The sequence below is a fragment of the Typopeltis vanoorti genome, chromosome 25 (genome assembly GCF_054136105.1).
Source record: "Typopeltis vanoorti isolate ZY-2024b chromosome 25, IOZ_Tvanoo_1.0, whole genome shotgun sequence".
Lineage (NCBI taxonomy): Eukaryota > Metazoa > Arthropoda > Arachnida > Uropygi > Thelyphonidae > Typopeltis > Typopeltis vanoorti.
The window spans coordinates 55,468,584-55,487,605 of NC_143573.1; the positions used below are offsets into that span (position 1 = coordinate 55,468,584).

A 19,022-nucleotide genomic window follows, 5' to 3' on the forward strand; every position below is an offset into this window, starting at 1 on the left:
AATTGTTTTGTCCAAAGTGATATGTAAAGAAGTTAAAAAATTGATGTACTTACTAGATTTGATATTTGTATTACTTACAAGAAATTTATTGTAATTTAAAATTATCAAAAGTTGTGTTTTATGAGGACATTCTCTTGTCGCTAACGGAGACAGCGTGTCAGCCATTATTTATACCTAACTTTCTCGCTTGCCACTTTAGTGGAGTGCGCATGCTCGCGGAGAAGTTTGATGAGTGATTGACAGCTGACAAGAAAGCGTTCGGTATCTGAGTAACGGCTGTAAACAAGAGAGCATTCGGGAGGAATTTAGAACACAGGCCGGCAGACATTTAGGTTCGGAGGAACTTAAGTTTTTTATGTGACAGTCGGAGGAAAATTAACAGTATATTCCGAAAAAGGAATCATGGAACTATTAAGTTTCAAAGTGAAATAAGTATTGATGAATAAAAGGAAAATATTGCTATATGCGTTTTAAATGGAATATTGGAGGAAACACTAATTGGAAGATTAATAGTAGATTCCAAAAGGAAATCGTAGAACTGTAAGTTTTTTTAAAGTGGAAAAGTTAAGAATGTCATTAAGTATAGTGTATAAAAGAAGAATTTGCTATTTACATTATAAAAGGAATGTTTGAGAAAACTTTGATTAAGAAGTTTCATCAGTATTAAGGACGCCTGATCTGACTATTATTTCTACTAAAAAGAGACAGAATTAAGTCAGGAAGATTTTTATGTGTACTACATGAGTGATGAAAAAGGATCCTGTAAAATGAAGAATAGAGTCATATATCTTCTGAAAAGGGCCTTGACAGAGAAAGAAACTGGATATGAACATTTTTGTGATTATGCAAACAAAGTGTTTAGTCTAGTCTTAAGTGTAAGTTTATTTTTAAAAGGCCTTGGATCCAATTAATTTGTAGTTATGTAATATTTGTTTGAAGTGTGTATATATATATATATATATATTGTTTTTGTTTTATTAAATGTGTTTATTTTGTATTTTGGTCTTCAGTCAGTGATTATTTGGATTCTGAAAGAAAGAGTTAAGATCATTGCACCAATTGGAGTGAACCCTTGTGCATATAATAACATATAGGTACACTCGGAATTAAAAAAAAATAATTGTTAGAAACAGAGATCCTTCTCTGATTAGTAAGATTAATATTAAGATATAATATCTATGAATAATCTCCTCAATATAAAAATCCACCAATTATTAACACAACCATCTCAGTCTTGGGCATCCTCTTTTTCTTTGTTCTTCCACTTTGCCCTGGATGATAACTTTTTCCAGGTTGTAATTTTCACATCTTGAAAGGTGACTTAAATATTTGAGAATTCTTTCATTTACAATGCCACACAGCTGCCTCTTGATTTTTAGTTGACTTATACTTTAATTAGACCTTTTGTCCACCCAGGAGACTCAACATTCTTCTCCAGCACCACATCTCAAAGCTGTTTATCTTGTCCATATCTTTCTTGCCGAGTGTCCAGTGGTTAAATTCTAAACGAATAAGTTCCGGGACGCTTAAAGTAAGGATTATAAATGTACATGGTTTTATGATCATAATGATAATAAAACCACGCTCCACATCTAACCCATTAAGAATCTGAAGATCAATTAATTTTGGATGATCTATAAAATGTTAATAAAATCTAGTACTGTCTTATTTCTCATTAAAAAAAGAACCATTTTCTCCCAGTATTATTTTTGACAACACCCAAATTTCCAGACAATTTAAGATTTCTCTTCTTGGATTTACCCTGACATCAAGCCTCTACTGGCATAAACACATCACAACCATTGCATCCTCAGCTTCTAAAAAATTAGGATTTATCTTTCACTCAAGACACTACTTCACCCCTGAACAGCTGTTAACTTTATACAAATCACAAATCCACCCAGTTATTGACTACCTCTCCTACATATGGGGGGTGGGAGCCCCAAAAGCTCCCTCAATACAGAGGAGAGTAATCAGACTTATTAATGACCCATCTCTTACCAACTCACTCCCCCCACTTTTGCACAGATAACTGGTCTCTGCACTATATGTATTCTACAAATATTTCCATGGAAAACGTTCTTCTGAAATAGCATCAATAATTCCCCCACTTAGTACTAAGCTTGTTGGAACATGAGCAGCTGCTGTTAACATCTCTTCACAGTGCACCTTGAAACACACAGAACAAGTTTCTTTCCCTCCTCCTTCATCCCTGCAACTGCTGTACTATGGAAAAATCTTCCCCTGTTGTGTTCCCCAAGGAATACAATATCATTTAAATCAAATGTGGACAAGTTCCTTCTTAGCCAACCCAGTACCCAAACACGGTACTAATGTACTATAAGTTGATCAACCAACCTCTCATGTATGGGCTCCACATAAAAAAAAAATTTTAAAAATAAAAAATCCAGCAGCCCAGTTGCAGAAGGTCATGGGATAAACCAAATGATGAGAGTTTAATGAATTGGCCTTTGTGCCAGACCCAGTGAAAAGCCTTGGAAATGAAGTGCAACAACTCAGAATTCAAATTTTTCCATGGTATTTGTTTGGAAAGGGGTGACATATGTAAGCAGATCAACCGTTGATTGGCAGTGTTAGTTGGTTGTTTTGGATTTATGGCCAAAGCAGCTAGGCTATGATTCAAGTGTAAATGTTTCTGTGTGGTCAATGATGGGAAGGAACATTTCATAATACCTATCAGGTCAGCAAGACCTAATCAATGCACTAATTAAAGACAAATATAAGGTCTCCTGTACTCAGGTGTGTTCCCAGGGAGTCCAAAGACTCTATGGTAAATTTTCTAATAAAAGTTTCATTCTACATGTGGCAACAAAATACAGTTAGATCCATAACATTCTCCATGAATATAAAACTGTCATTAAATTTTATAGGGAACATTTATTTAACCATTATATGTCACCGTTATGTGATAGTACATGTCACCGTTATGTACTATCACTGGTATTACAATTTTAATATGCACTTTGCATCCATGACATATATACACGTCATGGCCAGTTAAGAAACAATACAACACAAAAATGAAAACTAATATTGCACTTATTTCCTCAGATAAAATAGTATCATATGGAACTTTTATTGTGAAATCCAGAGGATAATTATGGATGTTGTTGTTATTATTATTATTACTACTTCACACCTCCAGGGAGTCCAAAGACTCATCAAGGGAGGGCATATAGTCTACAACTATCTCCACCACCCACAATGAACCAGAACTACACCAACACCATCTACCGCCCACTATTACCACTAGTATTTTCACAGACAATCACAAACATCGAAATTGTATACAGCTAAACAAGACAGTATTCAAACCAGTTTTAACTTATGGATCTGAGAGCTGGTTCAGAAGTAAAACACTTGACCAAAGACTAGAGACCGCAGATATGAGAGTCCTGAGAAAGATTAGAGGCGTGAACAGATGGCATCGATGGCAATATCATATTAAAAACAAGGATATTAGGAAAGAACCTGACATTGTCAACATCCAGGATAGCAGAGCTGGTATGGTCACTTAAACAGAATGGGTGAGGAAAGATTAGCAAAACAAGTGTTCTCTGCCAGGTTGGCAGGAAAACGACCCAGAGGAAGACCAAGATATAGGTGGATTGATACGGTACAAAGTGCTTTAGACGATAGAAATATAAGATCTGATAATGTTGGAGTGTTGACAAGTAAAAGACTAATTTGGAGAAAAATTATAGATAGGAAGGTAGTAATGATGTAAATTTTTCATGTAGTACTATCGTATCCTGTACACCCTTGAGGGTACATGTCAGGAATTTGATGAAGAAAATGCCTGTATCAAATGAAACCTATATCAAATGAAACAAGCCTTTGTATGCAATTATGGAACATGGGGGGGGGGGGACGTTTTCCGATTCATTGTGTTTTGCAATGACATATAGAACAGGAATTTTTCTGCTTTGGCCAGCCAAATATTGAATCTTTGAAAAACATGCAGAATCAGCCAAATACCAAAGCAAAACCAAATCTTTGGCTAATTCCTGACTTTAGAGACCAAAATGGAACATTTTAAAGCTACTTTAGGCCTACAAAGAAGGACAGTGAATCAACCATGCAAGAAAGTTCACCTACCTTCTAAAAGACATTCACAAATATTCATTTTCAAAGTGGGATTTGAATCTAGGCTGTTGGCATGTGATCCATAAAAGTAAGTATGTTACGAATTCAGTCAAGCAAAAAGGCAAAAAAAAATAACCAAGTCTGGTTTTATTGTTCTGGCTAGTGATCAATGCCGATTCAATCTCGCCACTGCACAACATGGAAGCTTTTGTCTGCTCCATTTCCAACCTGGGCCAGTTTGCTTCTTGTTAGGCAATCTGGTCACCAAACAGGAATCGAATCTTCATACCACCCACCAGTTCAAGTCTCCATGCAACTGCATAAGATTGCCACATCTTTTAACAATTGAGTTGCAAACCAAATTTTCTTAATAATCTGATATTCTGAAAGTCAAATTTTGCATAGAGTATCCCATATAGTGCACTATCTTCAAAATCCATTAGAACTAAGGAAAAACATAGAATTTTAAAAAAAATTATGTAAAACAAAATAATAAGATAAATTATACTTGGGGGTTGGGGGGACTGGAAAGTTCTGATAAACACCCAGAACAAAAATTATATTAAAGCAACTGATATAACCGTCTGATATAACAGTTGAATGGTTATATCAGATGAAACATGGGGTTTAAAGGATTTTAAGATATGTTCTTTCTTGTGGTTACATCAGTTGATTAATATCATTTTAGTTCTAGGTGTTTATCAGAATTTTCCAGTCCCCCCCCCCATATACTCCATGAAGCACGAAGTGAATTGTACAAGTTGACTAGCTAAGTAACAATTTTATTAAACAACTTTATATTTCAGTATGATGACGATGTAATACAATATTAAATCTTAAGAACTCTGAAATAAAAAAAATAAAAAAATCTCAAAGAAATTTCACTAATTATTTCCAATTCAGATTCTCTACATATTTCCCATCCAGAAGAGAGCAATCCAGCTAATCAATGATCCCTCTCTCACAGACTCACTTCAATTCCTCTCTCTCTATCTCATGGATGTTCAGTTTGTTTTGTGCTGTCTTCTCCACAGATACTTTCATGGATTAGTTTAGCTCTGCTGAACTGGTCACTATTGTTCCTCCACTCTCCTTCAAAATCATTAAAATGAGAGCCACTGCTAACCAACATGCTTTGAGAGTCCATCTTAAAACTCACTAAACCAACTTCACTGCCCCCCTCTTTTATTCCATCTACTTATGTCCTTTGGAACAGTTCCTTTCCCCCCCCCCCCCCCCCACACACACTCTGCCTTCTCCAAAAATCACAACCCTCAGCTGTTCAAGCAAAATGTGAACAGACTTCTCCTTTCTTCTATTCCTCTTGCCCACACATGGCACTACTGTGTTATAGGTCTTGTGGCGTTCCGTGTGTGGACCAGATATATAAAAAATTTACAAAATGTAATTTTTATGCTTCAATATTGCCATCAACTAAAATACTGCACTGTTTTGGAACCAATTTAATATATTTTGGAATCTGTATAAAACTCAGTAGGGATTGATGAATAGTTCGTGGATATACTTTCATTTTTCCAGAATGGCATACAAATTCAGAATGATGCTGCCTTAAAGTTCAAGTTCTTTGCTACAACTATTATAGTTTCCTGCAACTTAATGAAGTAGTATCATATTTGCTATTTAAAACATGAAATATCCTAATTTAAGAATAACTGTATCCTACCTCCTTTAATATCATCACAGTTTATAGTTCTCAGATCACATAGTAAACAAATATTTTGGAATTTATACGGATTCCTCTAACTTACTTCTGCTCTTTATCTCTTCAGTATTTCTGTATCTAAAAGTTAGTTGTTGATCATGAAGTAACATGAAGCTGAAGTCATTCAAAGTAACTTTCTTGGCAACATTTCTTTTGACATAAACTACAAGAGTAAAATCATTATAAATAGGGAGGGGAAAAATTAAAACTGTGAATATGTTATATAGTAAACCAAATCACTTCACAAAACAAACATCAGTCATAGCATGGGCTGAATGCTATACTGATGATCTGCAGCAAAATGCATAACAAACTAGAACCACTAAAATTGAAACATATTACAATATCTACACAGTTCTTAAAGAATTATTTCAGTTTAGCTATGTAGTTTCTTATTACAAATAAACTAATTTATGTTCCTGGATGAAAGAAGACCCATCATAAGTTCACTAACAGAAGTATCTATGCACTGAGTGAAATATTATTTAAACTTATATATGAAAACAATTTACATTTAGAACAAAAAGATATACCATTTAATATATATTTACAATACTGTAAAATCTGAACATACTGCAGAACCTCCATAGCTCAATCGATAATGCCTGATGGATGGAAAGACAAGATTGAATCCTAAGATATGAAGAACCTTTATAAGTCTTTCAATTGAAGGTGAAACTAGTCTAATACAGAGACATTCCCCAGAAAAAGAGTTTATCCCACAAGACAAACCAGTCAAAGAGCAAACACTATATAGATAGGATAACTTGCCAATCACAGCATTAGTTTCAATGAAGCCAGGTTCTTTGATGTGACAGTCCACCGAACGATCATGCAAGGGCTTTAAAGAATTAAACTGCAATATTTTCACAAAATTCTCAATAGTATGATTTTAAAATAGGATCCAATATATGTTTTGCTTTCAATTCTCCCCTGTGCCTATACTGCTGCCAAGTCCTGGAAAGAGATGTTTTATATATGGAATGTTATTGGAATCTTAATGGGTTCATCTTTCACCTGTGTATCAACACTACCATATGTGAAATAAAAATTAGCAAAGATATGCAACAGTCAAGCATATTTCTTCTTTGTTTAAAGCTGACATCCAAATCTTAATTATTCAAGATCATACCTCAGATGTTCCACAAGAAGTCATACAAAAGCACTTTAAAAATTAATCTTTATTAATTAAAAATTAAAGCTAACATAAGTGATAAAAGATATTCCATACCTTTTAAAGTTGTTCCAAATGTATTAGATTAACAAGGAAAGATACATATAGTAACGAAATCTTAAATGCTGGAGAAGTCGAGATATGTCTTTAAATGCTTTTGAATTCAAGTTCTTTAGACCTATTTTTAGGTATACACTCAGTTGTAAATGAAATTTTCAGTATCACAGAAAAATTTGGCACTGATTTCAAACCCTAAACATCAGAGATCGACCTTCAGCTTCATGTTACTGAAGTTGTTCAAAGTAACTTTCTTGGCAACATTTCTTTTGACATAAACTAGAAGAGTAAAATCATTATAAATGGGGAGGGGAAAAATTAAAACTGTATGTTATATAGTAAACCAAATCTTAAATGAACATTGTCTTTTGATGAAATCTTTATACAATGGTTTAATTACAGTTAGAGACAAACAAGACTTCACGAAGTATGCCACTAACTTCCTCTGTAAAAACGTTAACTCAACTCATACAATGAAAATCAATATTTTCAAATACACACAGAAATATATTCAAATTATTTGCTTTGTTATTTGACTAATCATAACGCAATCACTAAATATCTAACCTTCAGTCCACCCAATAAAAAGAAAGCATAATAATAGGTTTTGTGGAATGGAATTTACATAAAAACAAACTTTCCTGACTTATAAGATGGCTATAATTATCAAAGCGAGCTGCTCAATTACTAGCTAGAGGCAGCTTACTTTGGTTGTAGTATAGATTTGTTCAGTTTTTGATGTGAGAGATGAGGTTATACAGTCTGTAGATGGTACATCACGTAGCAATGTGTAGTCTTCCTGGGATCCAATGGGATGTTATGTAATAATGTGCTCTATCATGCCAAAAATAACCTTTTTCAGCATGCTTTTGGGTACTTGTTTGACAAGATGAAAACAGAAATAGTTGGCTAAATGAATGACAGCAATGGATATTCGGTATGAGCTAGGATAAAAAAAGATTAATGTATGCCTTGAATTTATGGCATAATGTATGTATGCCATTCTTCTCTTCCAATTCTATAGCAAATCACCTCCAACCACAATAGGAACAATATAATGCATGCTTTATGTGGCCTGCCATATACTGTTCCTGGTGTGATTGGAGGTTCTTAAAGATTCTTCAGATTTCTTTAATAACTTCAATACCAAAAAAAGGCTCCTGGTAGCATTCCACCCCACTTAAGATGTAGGATGGAATGCTACTAGGTCTACAACCAACACTTATCTTGTATTATCTTTTATACCCAGTTGGCATTTACCTTACAGCAAGAAAGCATACCATTAAACAATGACCCTAAAGATGAGTTGCCCTCATTTCTGCCTCCTCTAAAACAATCACCATCATCAAATTCCTGATATATACCCTCAAGAGGGTGTACAGGATATGATAGTACTACATGAAAAATTACATCAATACTAACTTCCCATCTACAATTTTTCCCCAAATCAGGTCTGTTACCTGTCAAGACTTCAGCATTATTAGATCTTATATTTCTATCTTCTAAGGCACTTTTTACTGTATCAATCCGGCTATATCTTGGTCTTCCTCTGGGTCTTTTTCTTGTCAACCTGGCAGAGAACAGTCAAATATCAACTTGATCAGAAAATCCTCCATTTAATTGAAAATTAGCAGCAGATATGCTCAAGACTGCCTTCCTTACATCATCTGCATCTGACATGCACCATGGAAATGTTTGGACTACTGAACTTGATATTTCCAAGGCAGTTGACAAAGTTTTAGTATAGAGGAGTGTTCACCAAATTGCCATCTTTATGGTCTGCTTTCTACCCTTTGTAATTGAACAGCCAGTTTTTTCCCTCTCCTTCTGATTATTCACTGCATGTAATAACAGATGGCTTCTCTAAACAATAAATTACAAGATAACCACAGTAATCAAAACATTAATGGAATTTAATGGTTACAACTGTAATCAAATCCAGGAGATAACTGACTCCTATGTTCCAACATCTCAGGATTCTTCAACAGACTGCAGAGTTCCAATCCCTTATATTTCTGGCATCTCTGAACCGATTGGTAGAATCTTGAAGTATCATCTCATTCCCACCATCATGAAGTACCATCTCATTGATATTTTCCTATCAACAAAATTTCTCATCTGTTGCCATCTACAAAAGACAAACTGTCACCTCTATCATTAGCTGGCATTTACCAGATAATACCTTGTGAATAATCTAACATACTTTGGGCAGATAGGCTGTTCTGTGGAAAAAATAATTAATGAATATCAATATTATATCGAATACATGAAACCTCAAAAGTCTGATCTGGCACAACATGGTATTGACACTAAACACAGTATCCAGTGGCATGAAGCTCTTCTCCATAGAAGCAAGTTTAAATATGAATGCCTTTTCAAAGAAAGTTGAGAAACTCTTTTATATCGGCCAAATCTGAATTACAACGATTGTTTCTCTTTCCCAAAAATTTGGGAGATTCTTATCTTATGTAACCATCAAAAACAGTTTTTAATAATTTTTTTTAATAATATTATTTGTTAATATTAATTTCTAGCACGTGGTTTTTAATTGCTAAACCACTGACTCCTGTATGTACCTTGTATTCCTGTTTCTTTGAATTGCTAGTTTCTACACACTGATCATGTACTGTTATTTTCAGTATGAAATATCTGTACTTTCATTTCATTAAAGTTAATTACTGTGGTTATCATGTAATTTATTGTTTATAGTCATGCCACAGGCAACCCAGCTACTGGGGAGGACAAACAGCCCATCTCGGTAATGGTTCCAAGCCCAGATAAATGGGGAGGGCTGGCATCAGGAAGGGCATCCAGCCGCAAAAAAAATATGCCAAAACCAGGGATGAAATGTCAAATAACGAAGAAAGGACAACGGCTAGGGCGTCCCCTGTAAGAGACGCGCAGTTCCGTCACCCGAGGACTGTGAGAAGTGGGCTTGGGCTACCGAACCAAGGACGGGTTCAGCTAAAGAAGCGAGTCCAACAGAAAGAGAGAGTGTGTAAAGTAAGAATCGGATCACTGAATGTGGGTACGATGAATGAGATGGGCAGGGAGATAGCAGACATGATGAGAAGAAGGAAGCTGAAGATCTTGTGCGTACAGGAGACAAGGTGGAAGGGCAACAAAGCAAAGAAGCTGGCTGAAGGATATAAACAGTTTTACAGAGGGATAAATGAGAATGGAAGAAAAGGAGTTGGAATCATCATCGACAAGGAGCTGAAGGGTGGAGTCTGCGAAGTGTGCAGGAAGAACGATCAGAATATGAGTGTTAAGCTAGAGATTGGAGGAAGCAGGGAGGAAGCATTACTACCTGGTCAAGTTCTCTCCAAAATGCCTCTTTCTCCTCCTCACCACAACCTACTTGTGGAGTGTAGCCACACAGTATCGCAGTGAGGAGGAGAAAGAGGCATTTTGGAGAGAACTTGACCAGGTAGTAATGGGAATACCTGACAGTGAGAGAGTGATCAAGGAGCAGACCTGAATGGGCATGTAGGAAGACGAAGTGGTGAAGAAAGGGTGCACGGGGTTTGGAGTAGTGGAGAAAGAAATGAAGAAGGTAAAAGAATTGTAGAGCACATTGTGGCCTTCGACTTGGCTATAGCTAACACGTGGTTTAAGAAGAGAGTTGGACACCTGATAACCTATAAGAGCGAGGATAGAATGAGTCAGATTGACTATATTATGTGCCGTAGGAAACATCTGAAGGAGGTGAAAAACTGTCAAGTGATTAATGGAGAAAGTGTGGTGGCACAGCACAGGTTGGTTGTGATAGACTGTGATATAAAAGGGGAAAAGAAGGATAGACGGAAGTGGCAGAAAGATAGGAAAATAAAGCGGTAAAAATTGGAAGAGGAAGGCCCAAGGAATAAGTTTAAAGAAAAGGTACTAAAAGAAATGAAGTTATAGAGGATGTGGAAGAATGGCGGGACGGGAATAGTCGGATTATTAGAAAAATTGGAGAAGAGGTGCTCAGTATAACATCAGGAAAGGGACCGCCCGAGGATAAGGAGGCATGGTGGTGGAATGAGGAAGTGCAGTTGGAGATCAAGGAAAAGAAAGAGACAAAAGAAAAAATGGGACATGACTGGAACTAGAGCCAACAAGGAGGCATATAGATTAGCGAAGAAAAATGCAAAGAGAGCTGTGGCAAGGGCAAAGACGAGGTTTATGAAGTGCTGGAGAGAAACGGTGGTGAAGCTCAGTTGTTGCTGAGAATAGCGAAAGCTAGAGATAAGGCCTCGAAAGACATAACATCAGTCAAGCAGATAAAGACGCCTCAGGAGTAGTACTACAAGAAGAGGATAAAATCAGAGGAAGATGGAAAAATATTTCCGTAATCTGCTAAATGAGGAGAATCCAAGAGAGAGGTGTGAGGATGGAGAGGTAAACGAGGGATCGGTGCAAGACATCAGCAGAGAGAAAGTGCTTTGGGTACTAAGAAAAACGAAGAATTGGAAGGCTGTGAGGGCAGACCAGATACCTGGAGAAGTGTGGAGAAGTCTGGGAAGCGAGGGTGCAGACATGTTATGGGATCTGATGAGGAAAATAGCCCAACAGAAAAAGATACCAGAAGAATGGAGGAAAAGCATTCTCGTCCCAATCTACAAAGGAAATGTTCAGGATTGTGGCAACTATAGAGGGATCAAGCTGATGTCACACATGTTGAGGATATGGGAAAGAGTAATTGAAGGAAGGATACGGCAGGAAACAAAAATTGGCGAGGAGCAGTTTGGATTTATGCCAGGAAGAGGGATAACGGATGCGATATTTGCGTTAAGGCGACTGATGGAGAAATATAGAGATGCAAGTGGAGCTGCATATGGTGTTTATAGACCTGGAAAAGGTGTACGACAGAGTGGCCAGGCAGAAGGTATGAAGGTGTATGAGGAAGAGGGAGGTGGGTGTTGGAGAAGTACATGAGGTTGGTGAAGAAGATGTACGAGGGAGCGAAAACTCAGGTCAGGTCTAGTGTCGGCATGACAGAGGGGTTCCCCATTGTGGTCTGGCTCCACCAGGGATCAGCTCTGAGCCCCAACCTCTTTGACCTGGTCATGGATGTACTAGTGGAGGATATCAAGAGAGAGGCACCATGGAGCATGATGTTTGCCGACGACATTGTTCTTTGCAAATCATCCTGAGAGAAGCTTGAAAAGACCCTGGAAGAGTGGAGAAAAGTATTGGAGGAGAGAGGCATGAGAATTAACTGGGTGAAGACCAAATATATGTTAACAGGGAGTGGCGAGGATATGGTCATACGACTCCAGGGTGAAAGGTTAACTTCAGAAAAGAAATTCAAGTACTTCGGGTCAGTCATCGAGAGGAATGGAGACCTGGATGAGGAAATACAGCACCAAATAACATGCAGCTGGATGAACTGGAGGAAGATGAGCGGAGTCCTGTGCGACAAGAGAGCGAGTTGTAAAATGAAAGGACAGCTGTATAAGATGGTGGCGAGGCCAGCGATGCTTCATCGTGTGGAGATGTGTCCTATAACAAAGGCACAGGAGAGGAAGATGGAGATGGCAGGGATGTGGATGTTGAGATGGAAGAGTGGTGTGACAAAGGACAGGATAAGGAATGACTACATCAGAGAGACGGTCAAGGTGGGACCGATCGGTAAGAAGGTACAAGAAAGCAGGCTGAGATGGTTCAGTCATGTAGAGAGGAGTATGTTGGTAAACGAGTGGAGTGCATGGAGGTGGAGGGAAAGAGGCAGGTCCAAGCTCAGGTGGAGGAATAAGGTGGCAGAGGATCTTACAGAGAAAGGATGGAGTCGGGAAGACGCCCTGGACCGGAGAACCTGGAGGAAGCAGATTAAAGATGGGAACACCGACCCCATTTAACACGGGATAAGGGCATAGCAAAAGAAGTCATGCCACAGGTAACTTTAAAGATTAGATGGCTTCTCTTCAAGTTTCCCTACCAATGTAGGAATGCTTTTGGATTCTCCTATTCTCTTTCTCCTCCATTGACAGATTTTAAACTCCATCTATAGATTTTAATGATGGCACGCTCTATTTCTCCTCCTTATTTCATAAACATTGCAGTTCTCACACATTAAGTTTTAACCTTTTAAACCAGTACCTTTAACATTCAACTTCATACCATTCTTTTAATGGGATGAGGATATTACTTTTACTGCTACCAAAACAGTTTTGCCTTCTCATAAAAAGGATCAATTCATCTTAATGCATATCAGACAAGATCAGATATTTCTTCTTGAACTGAAACTTCTGACCTCTCCTAGCACAAATGCATAACATGTATAGCTTCCTCAGGCTCCATAAACATTCTGTAAGCTTAACTAAGATTACTTTTCACTTGCCCAGATACTAATATACAAATCCCAAATTTACCTATCCTTAAAATAAGATCTGCCTAACAAAGCAGTTAGAATAACCATGATTCAATTAACAGATTGTGGGTTTGAATCCAGTTGTATGCATGGATGTTTGATATGATTGTCTTTTGGGTGAGAAATCGATTTCACTACCTAATGTAATATCACTGATCCAATAACTGGAGGCTGAAATAGTTTGAGAAAGTTCCATGTTTTGTCTTCATTAATAAAAATAGAACTCGAGACTGCAGATATGACAGTTCTAAGAAATATTAAGGGAGTAAAAAGTTTGCACCAATAGCAGAATCATATTGAAAACAAAGATATTAGGAACTCAATATTCTTAGCATTCAGGATGCTTTAACAGCATGGGAGAGGAAAGGTTAGCAAACAATTTTTTTTTTTTTTTTTTTTTGCTAGGATAGCAGGAAAAAGACCCAGAAAAAGAAGATCAAGATCTAGGCGTATTGATACAGTAAGTGCCGTATATATTTGGTCTTCTTAGATCTGACAATATTTGAGTCCTGACAGACATTTTTAACTTCAATAGGAAGTTAGTGATGTCAAACTTTTCTAAGTACTACCATAATATTCTGTATTCCTCCTGAGGATATATATCAGGAATTTAATGATAAAAAAAACAGAAAGAAATAGTTTTTTCACATATAGTACTGATGTATTTATAGGTTTATAACTTTTTGTGAGTGGGCGTCACAAAAAATTTGGGATTGGCATAAAAGCATCTCTAAAATCTGATGATGTCCAAAAGATGGTAATTCAGTCACAGGAAGTATTTTTGACTTTTACCTTTTCAATAACCACTTTCATAAATGCTGTTTGAAACTGGCATACATCATTTCCCCCTTTCCTGAAGCCCATCGTAACATAAGCAGCTGCTGCCCAACATCAAATTATAGTTCAATAACTAATTCTTTTGTCTGTTTTCTGAAATAACTGTAATTCTCCAAATACAATTTCCAGCTATTCAAAAAGAGCATTAAGGTTCCTTCTAACTCTAACCAGCACAGCAATAACTTATATAGGCAGATGTAGGAGTGACGTTTACAAGAATTTCATAACCATTTCACTGATGGGAATATATTGGCTAACCAAACTCTCCTTTCTTACCCATTTTCTTTTATAATTATAAGAGTCGCAGGTAAAACTAAAGTTTTTTTGTTTTTTTTCTTCAGTTCAAAGTTAATCTAAATTGTGACACAAATTTCAATTTAATTCAAAATCTTGCTCTGTATTTTTATACAACACTAAAGCATTCTGTATCATCCCTATCCATCATATTTTCAAAATTTAGTAATTATATATTTTTCTAAATAGAGCACCCAACATTTGTCACACATTCTGCTCTATTTCCTTTTTGTTTCTCTCTCTCTCTCTCTCTCTCTCTTCAAATGAGGTATTTGGACACCCACCAGAATACTGTGTGGATTTTTTAAATCAATAAGAATGTGTACAGGAAATGTGTTCTTTTCAATGCAAGGATACTGGTCACCAGATGATACATCTCATTTTAGTGTGGTTGCTCTAGGCAGATGAAGATTTGAAAAATTTCACTTATGAAAGTCAGTTGAAAATCTTCAAATATGTTTTTTTCCTGTATTTACTTCATGCAGTGACCAAGAATTCAGAAGTTATGTACAAGAGTTGAAAACAGAACTTTCTACGTTACCACTTCAATTCCTCACCCAAACCCTCACCACAGAACAAACATTATGTCTGCGCTTTCAACTGCTCATGTTATTCTTATAGTATTCTATTACACACAATGGGGGCTTCATAATTGGATGATTGGTCTGATTTCACAATTTTTATGACTTACAATCAACATGCTCACTTCCCACCATCTTTACTATTCCAAGAAAAAGATACTAACCATGTAACACATTGGCCAGATTTCTTCTGCAATAGGAAAAATAAATATTTTCTTCCAGATAGCAGATAAAGACAGGAAAATACATTAACTGAATTATATTTATAATAGATATCTCCACATGCCTATGAAGTTCAAAATGTGTTTAAAAGTTGGTCCTATGTACAAATGACCAATTCTTGCCAATTTCAAATCCTATTCATGGCTTTGCTGAAGACCATGAACTCCATTCTTCCTTTTAAATTGATAAACCTTACAGTGCCCAATTAAAAGGTGTGACAAATTCTTGAAATGCAGACATATAAACTATATTTCCTTACCTGTACACTAGTAGCTACTCTTCTTCCAGAATGCTTTTTGTTACTGTTATCATATCATGGATTCAAAAAATCTGAACTTTTAAGGCATTCATCAGTTGGAAACAGCCAAAGTCACAAGGTGTGTCTGGTTGTACAATTTTGTGAGTTTTTTTAGCCATGACCTCACAGATGGCTACTGTATCATGTGCAAGGGCACTGTTGCGATGGATGATCTAATTATTTGGCAAAAGTTCAAGTCTCTTCTTATGAAGAGACTTGAACTTTTGCCAAATAATTATGAAGAGACTTATGCTTTATGCAGTGGTGTGTTAGTAAATTTTTAACAACCGGCTCGCTTTATGAAAAATTTGATTCTTCACAAAGTTCTATTGTATCTTCAGATGTCTTTGTTTCTTCAAATTTTGTCCTTTTAATGTTTAAGAAGTTTCATTCTCTTTCATTTTTTCAACTAACGGCTATCCACTTTTTCTACGGCAAAACTCTAACCCTGATTAAAATTATTTTAATTATTAAAAAAAAAAAGAAAAAACGAAATAAAAACATATATTAAAGAAAATTTTCCTATATTACCTACAACTTACCTATTATCAAATGAAATCCTGAACAAAAAAAAAATGTAACACTAATATTACCACTCGTAGTCGATCAAATGACCAGAGACTGTAGCCATCGCGACAAATTTTTGTATTTATCGATAGTGCAACAATGTTGCATTTCCAAGAACTTAATGTTGCAAGTTCTTGGAAATTCATCAAAAAATAAGGCATTATTGTTTATTCAAATAACTGGGAGTTTTGATAACGTGTTTATGTTTTAATGAATACAGACATTGTTTAGTAAATAAAATCGTTTCCAAATTCCAGTTTGTAAATATAGTTTGTGTTTTGTGAATTCTCCTTTATGCATTTATTTTTGATAATAATTATAATAATAATATATGTAAGTGTTTATTATACAATTTCAAAATATTTACGAGGAAAAGTATATACCACCATTCATCATCCATCCTTTCATAAAGAATTTTAATAACCGGCTCGCCCAACTTAAAAAACATGGTTCGCTAAATTTGAAAAATTTTAACAACCGGCTCGCATGAGCCGGTCCCAACACACCACTGGCTTTATGTAACCTTGCCAGCACTTCTAAATAACAATGTTGGTTCACTCTCTTGTTTAATTAATTCAAAGTGAGCTATGCACTTATGGGAGAGGAAAAAACCTCTTGATCGACAATCATGGCATTCACACCTTTTTCAGTCTTGGTAAAAATGTGTTCTTAATTGCACACTTAGGTGTTTTGTTTTGGAGTTTTACTGAAAGCATCAACTTTCATCACAAGTAATAACTAATCAAAAATAGACAGCCAATTATAAGAAAAATCAGAACAAACATTTCTCAAATTACAGTAAGTTGATTGTTTGCAGAATATCGATGGAAAATACACTTAAACGTAAATCAAGCCCCCTGTTGCTTTTGATCTTCACTCAAAATTCATGTAACCATCTTCACAGAAATTTCTCATTTCAGATGATCCATCAAAATCCTTTTGTTTCTCTCTCTTTTTTTTTTTTTTTTTTTTTTTTTTTTTTTTTATGCCAATAACCATGCACTCAACTGCATGTCAGACTGAACTTAACTGCTGCACTCTTTCTACATGTTAGATGAGTGTTATCAACCACTTCTTTTGTCAAATATAATAAAAATGTAGGTAACTTGTATTTGTAACATAAACATACAGGAAACTTGTATTCAGATAATCACAATAAATGAATTTTAAATTGTATGACATAAAACTTCAGCAGGCATTTAAGTGCATTTGCCAATGAGATTCTGCAAACAATCAGCTTACTATCTAGTATTTGAGAAATTAAAAACTCCACTAAGAAATCAAAGTAAAAAGCTTCTTTAGATGTCATATGTCTAAAAGACAAGATGTTCTGCATGGCCTTGACAAACAACGTTAACAACCAACTATTGAGTTAACTGCAGCTATGCTATGTATGATGCCAAACCACAGGACAAAATGTATGGAATGTGAATAAATTTAATGACAATTACTGCTTTTAAAACATAACTCAAAATACATTCAAAATCCCAGGAATGCTAAACTCAAAAATTCTCAAACCAAATATCATACTCAGGTATGTCTGCAGCACTTAAGTAGCTGAAATCTACAATTAAATTCCATTTTGAAATAATGAGATTAAAAAAGCCATTCTTAGTAAGTAATGGAGTCAAGACTCATCACAGGAAGTCCCACATTGCTCACCAAACCATTCTTTTAACTCATTCAGTTTCCAGATTCAATGGCAAACTGTGCCACTCACCTCCATGCAAGACACCAACTCCTCACTACCTGTTTATACATCTTCCAAGAATGGCCTCTTGCTCTGTTGGTTTCCACCCCTCACCCTACCATTCTATGAAAAAAACTCTCACATTAATCCAGCAAACAATCCCTTACCAATGTTTCAACTTCCCTTCTGCATCCATTCATGGAGCTCTGCAGAATGCATTTCAGCTTTCTTCATATACAACATTCCAAAGACAAGAAGCCACATTGGTCAATGACCTCTGAACCCTTAACAGTCCATGAAAACCAGGTGACAATCTGAACACAGTAATCCATATGCAGCCTGATCAACACCTAATGTAGGGTATTAATAAGGGAATCACAACCTCCTTACTTTTGCATGTCAGTCATCTACAAAAATTCTACATCATTAACACAATCCATTGTAATGTTCTCATAATTTTAGCAACTGTATCCTCTAAATTTTAGTTTCTTATCCACCACCCTAAGCTCCCATATCTGCCACCTCCTATAAGATATCCCAACCAACTGTATAATGTGCATTCCAACTCTGCTTATTGAATTCTTAAAACGTTACACTTCGGAAGAATGAACTAGAAAATATACTCATAGTTAATTCAGATCATCCTGTAAAGCAATCTGCTTTACTCCTCACAGTTCTTTGTAACATCTGAATAAAACTACTTTAGACCTTTCCAAATATCATTAACATAAACGTAAACAGTAATGACCCCCCCCAAAAAAAACAAGCCCCCAATAGCAGCTTTCTTCTTCCACAACACTATATCCCTATAGACAACTTGCAGATATCTATCAGACACAGTAGCACACTCAGGATTTAATCTTTTTTTGGGGGAGGGGGAGTTGGGTAGATGATTTGAGTACCTATCCCTCCATTGGCACTTCACACAATTATAGGGATGAAATACCTTTATGAATTGGTCATGAAGGTATTTCATCCCTATAATTTAATATTAATATATAATAACAGTTAATATTAATGATATTAATGAACTTATTATATTAATAAGTTCATTAATATCAGTTACCTCCTCCACAGTGGTTACCATTTTTCACTAACATCCTCCAAGTCATTCTTC

General features: G+C 35.9%; 1 protein-coding gene across 3 annotated transcripts in view; it reads right to left on the reverse strand.

The window, feature by feature from the left end:
- Positions 1 to 19,022, reverse strand: part of LOC150092757 (uncharacterized) — a 480,655-nt gene that overhangs the window by 446,683 nt on the left and 14,950 nt on the right. For 2 of the 3 annotated variants that reach the window (XM_090414391.1, XM_090414389.1), the window contains exon 2: positions 7,062 to 7,340. The exons of the other annotated variant lie outside the window; for it this stretch is intronic. The gene's annotated coding sequence lies outside the window, so the exon portion shown is untranslated. The remainder of the gene's footprint in view (positions 1 to 7,061; positions 7,341 to 19,022) is intronic. 3 annotated transcript variants of the gene reach the window in all.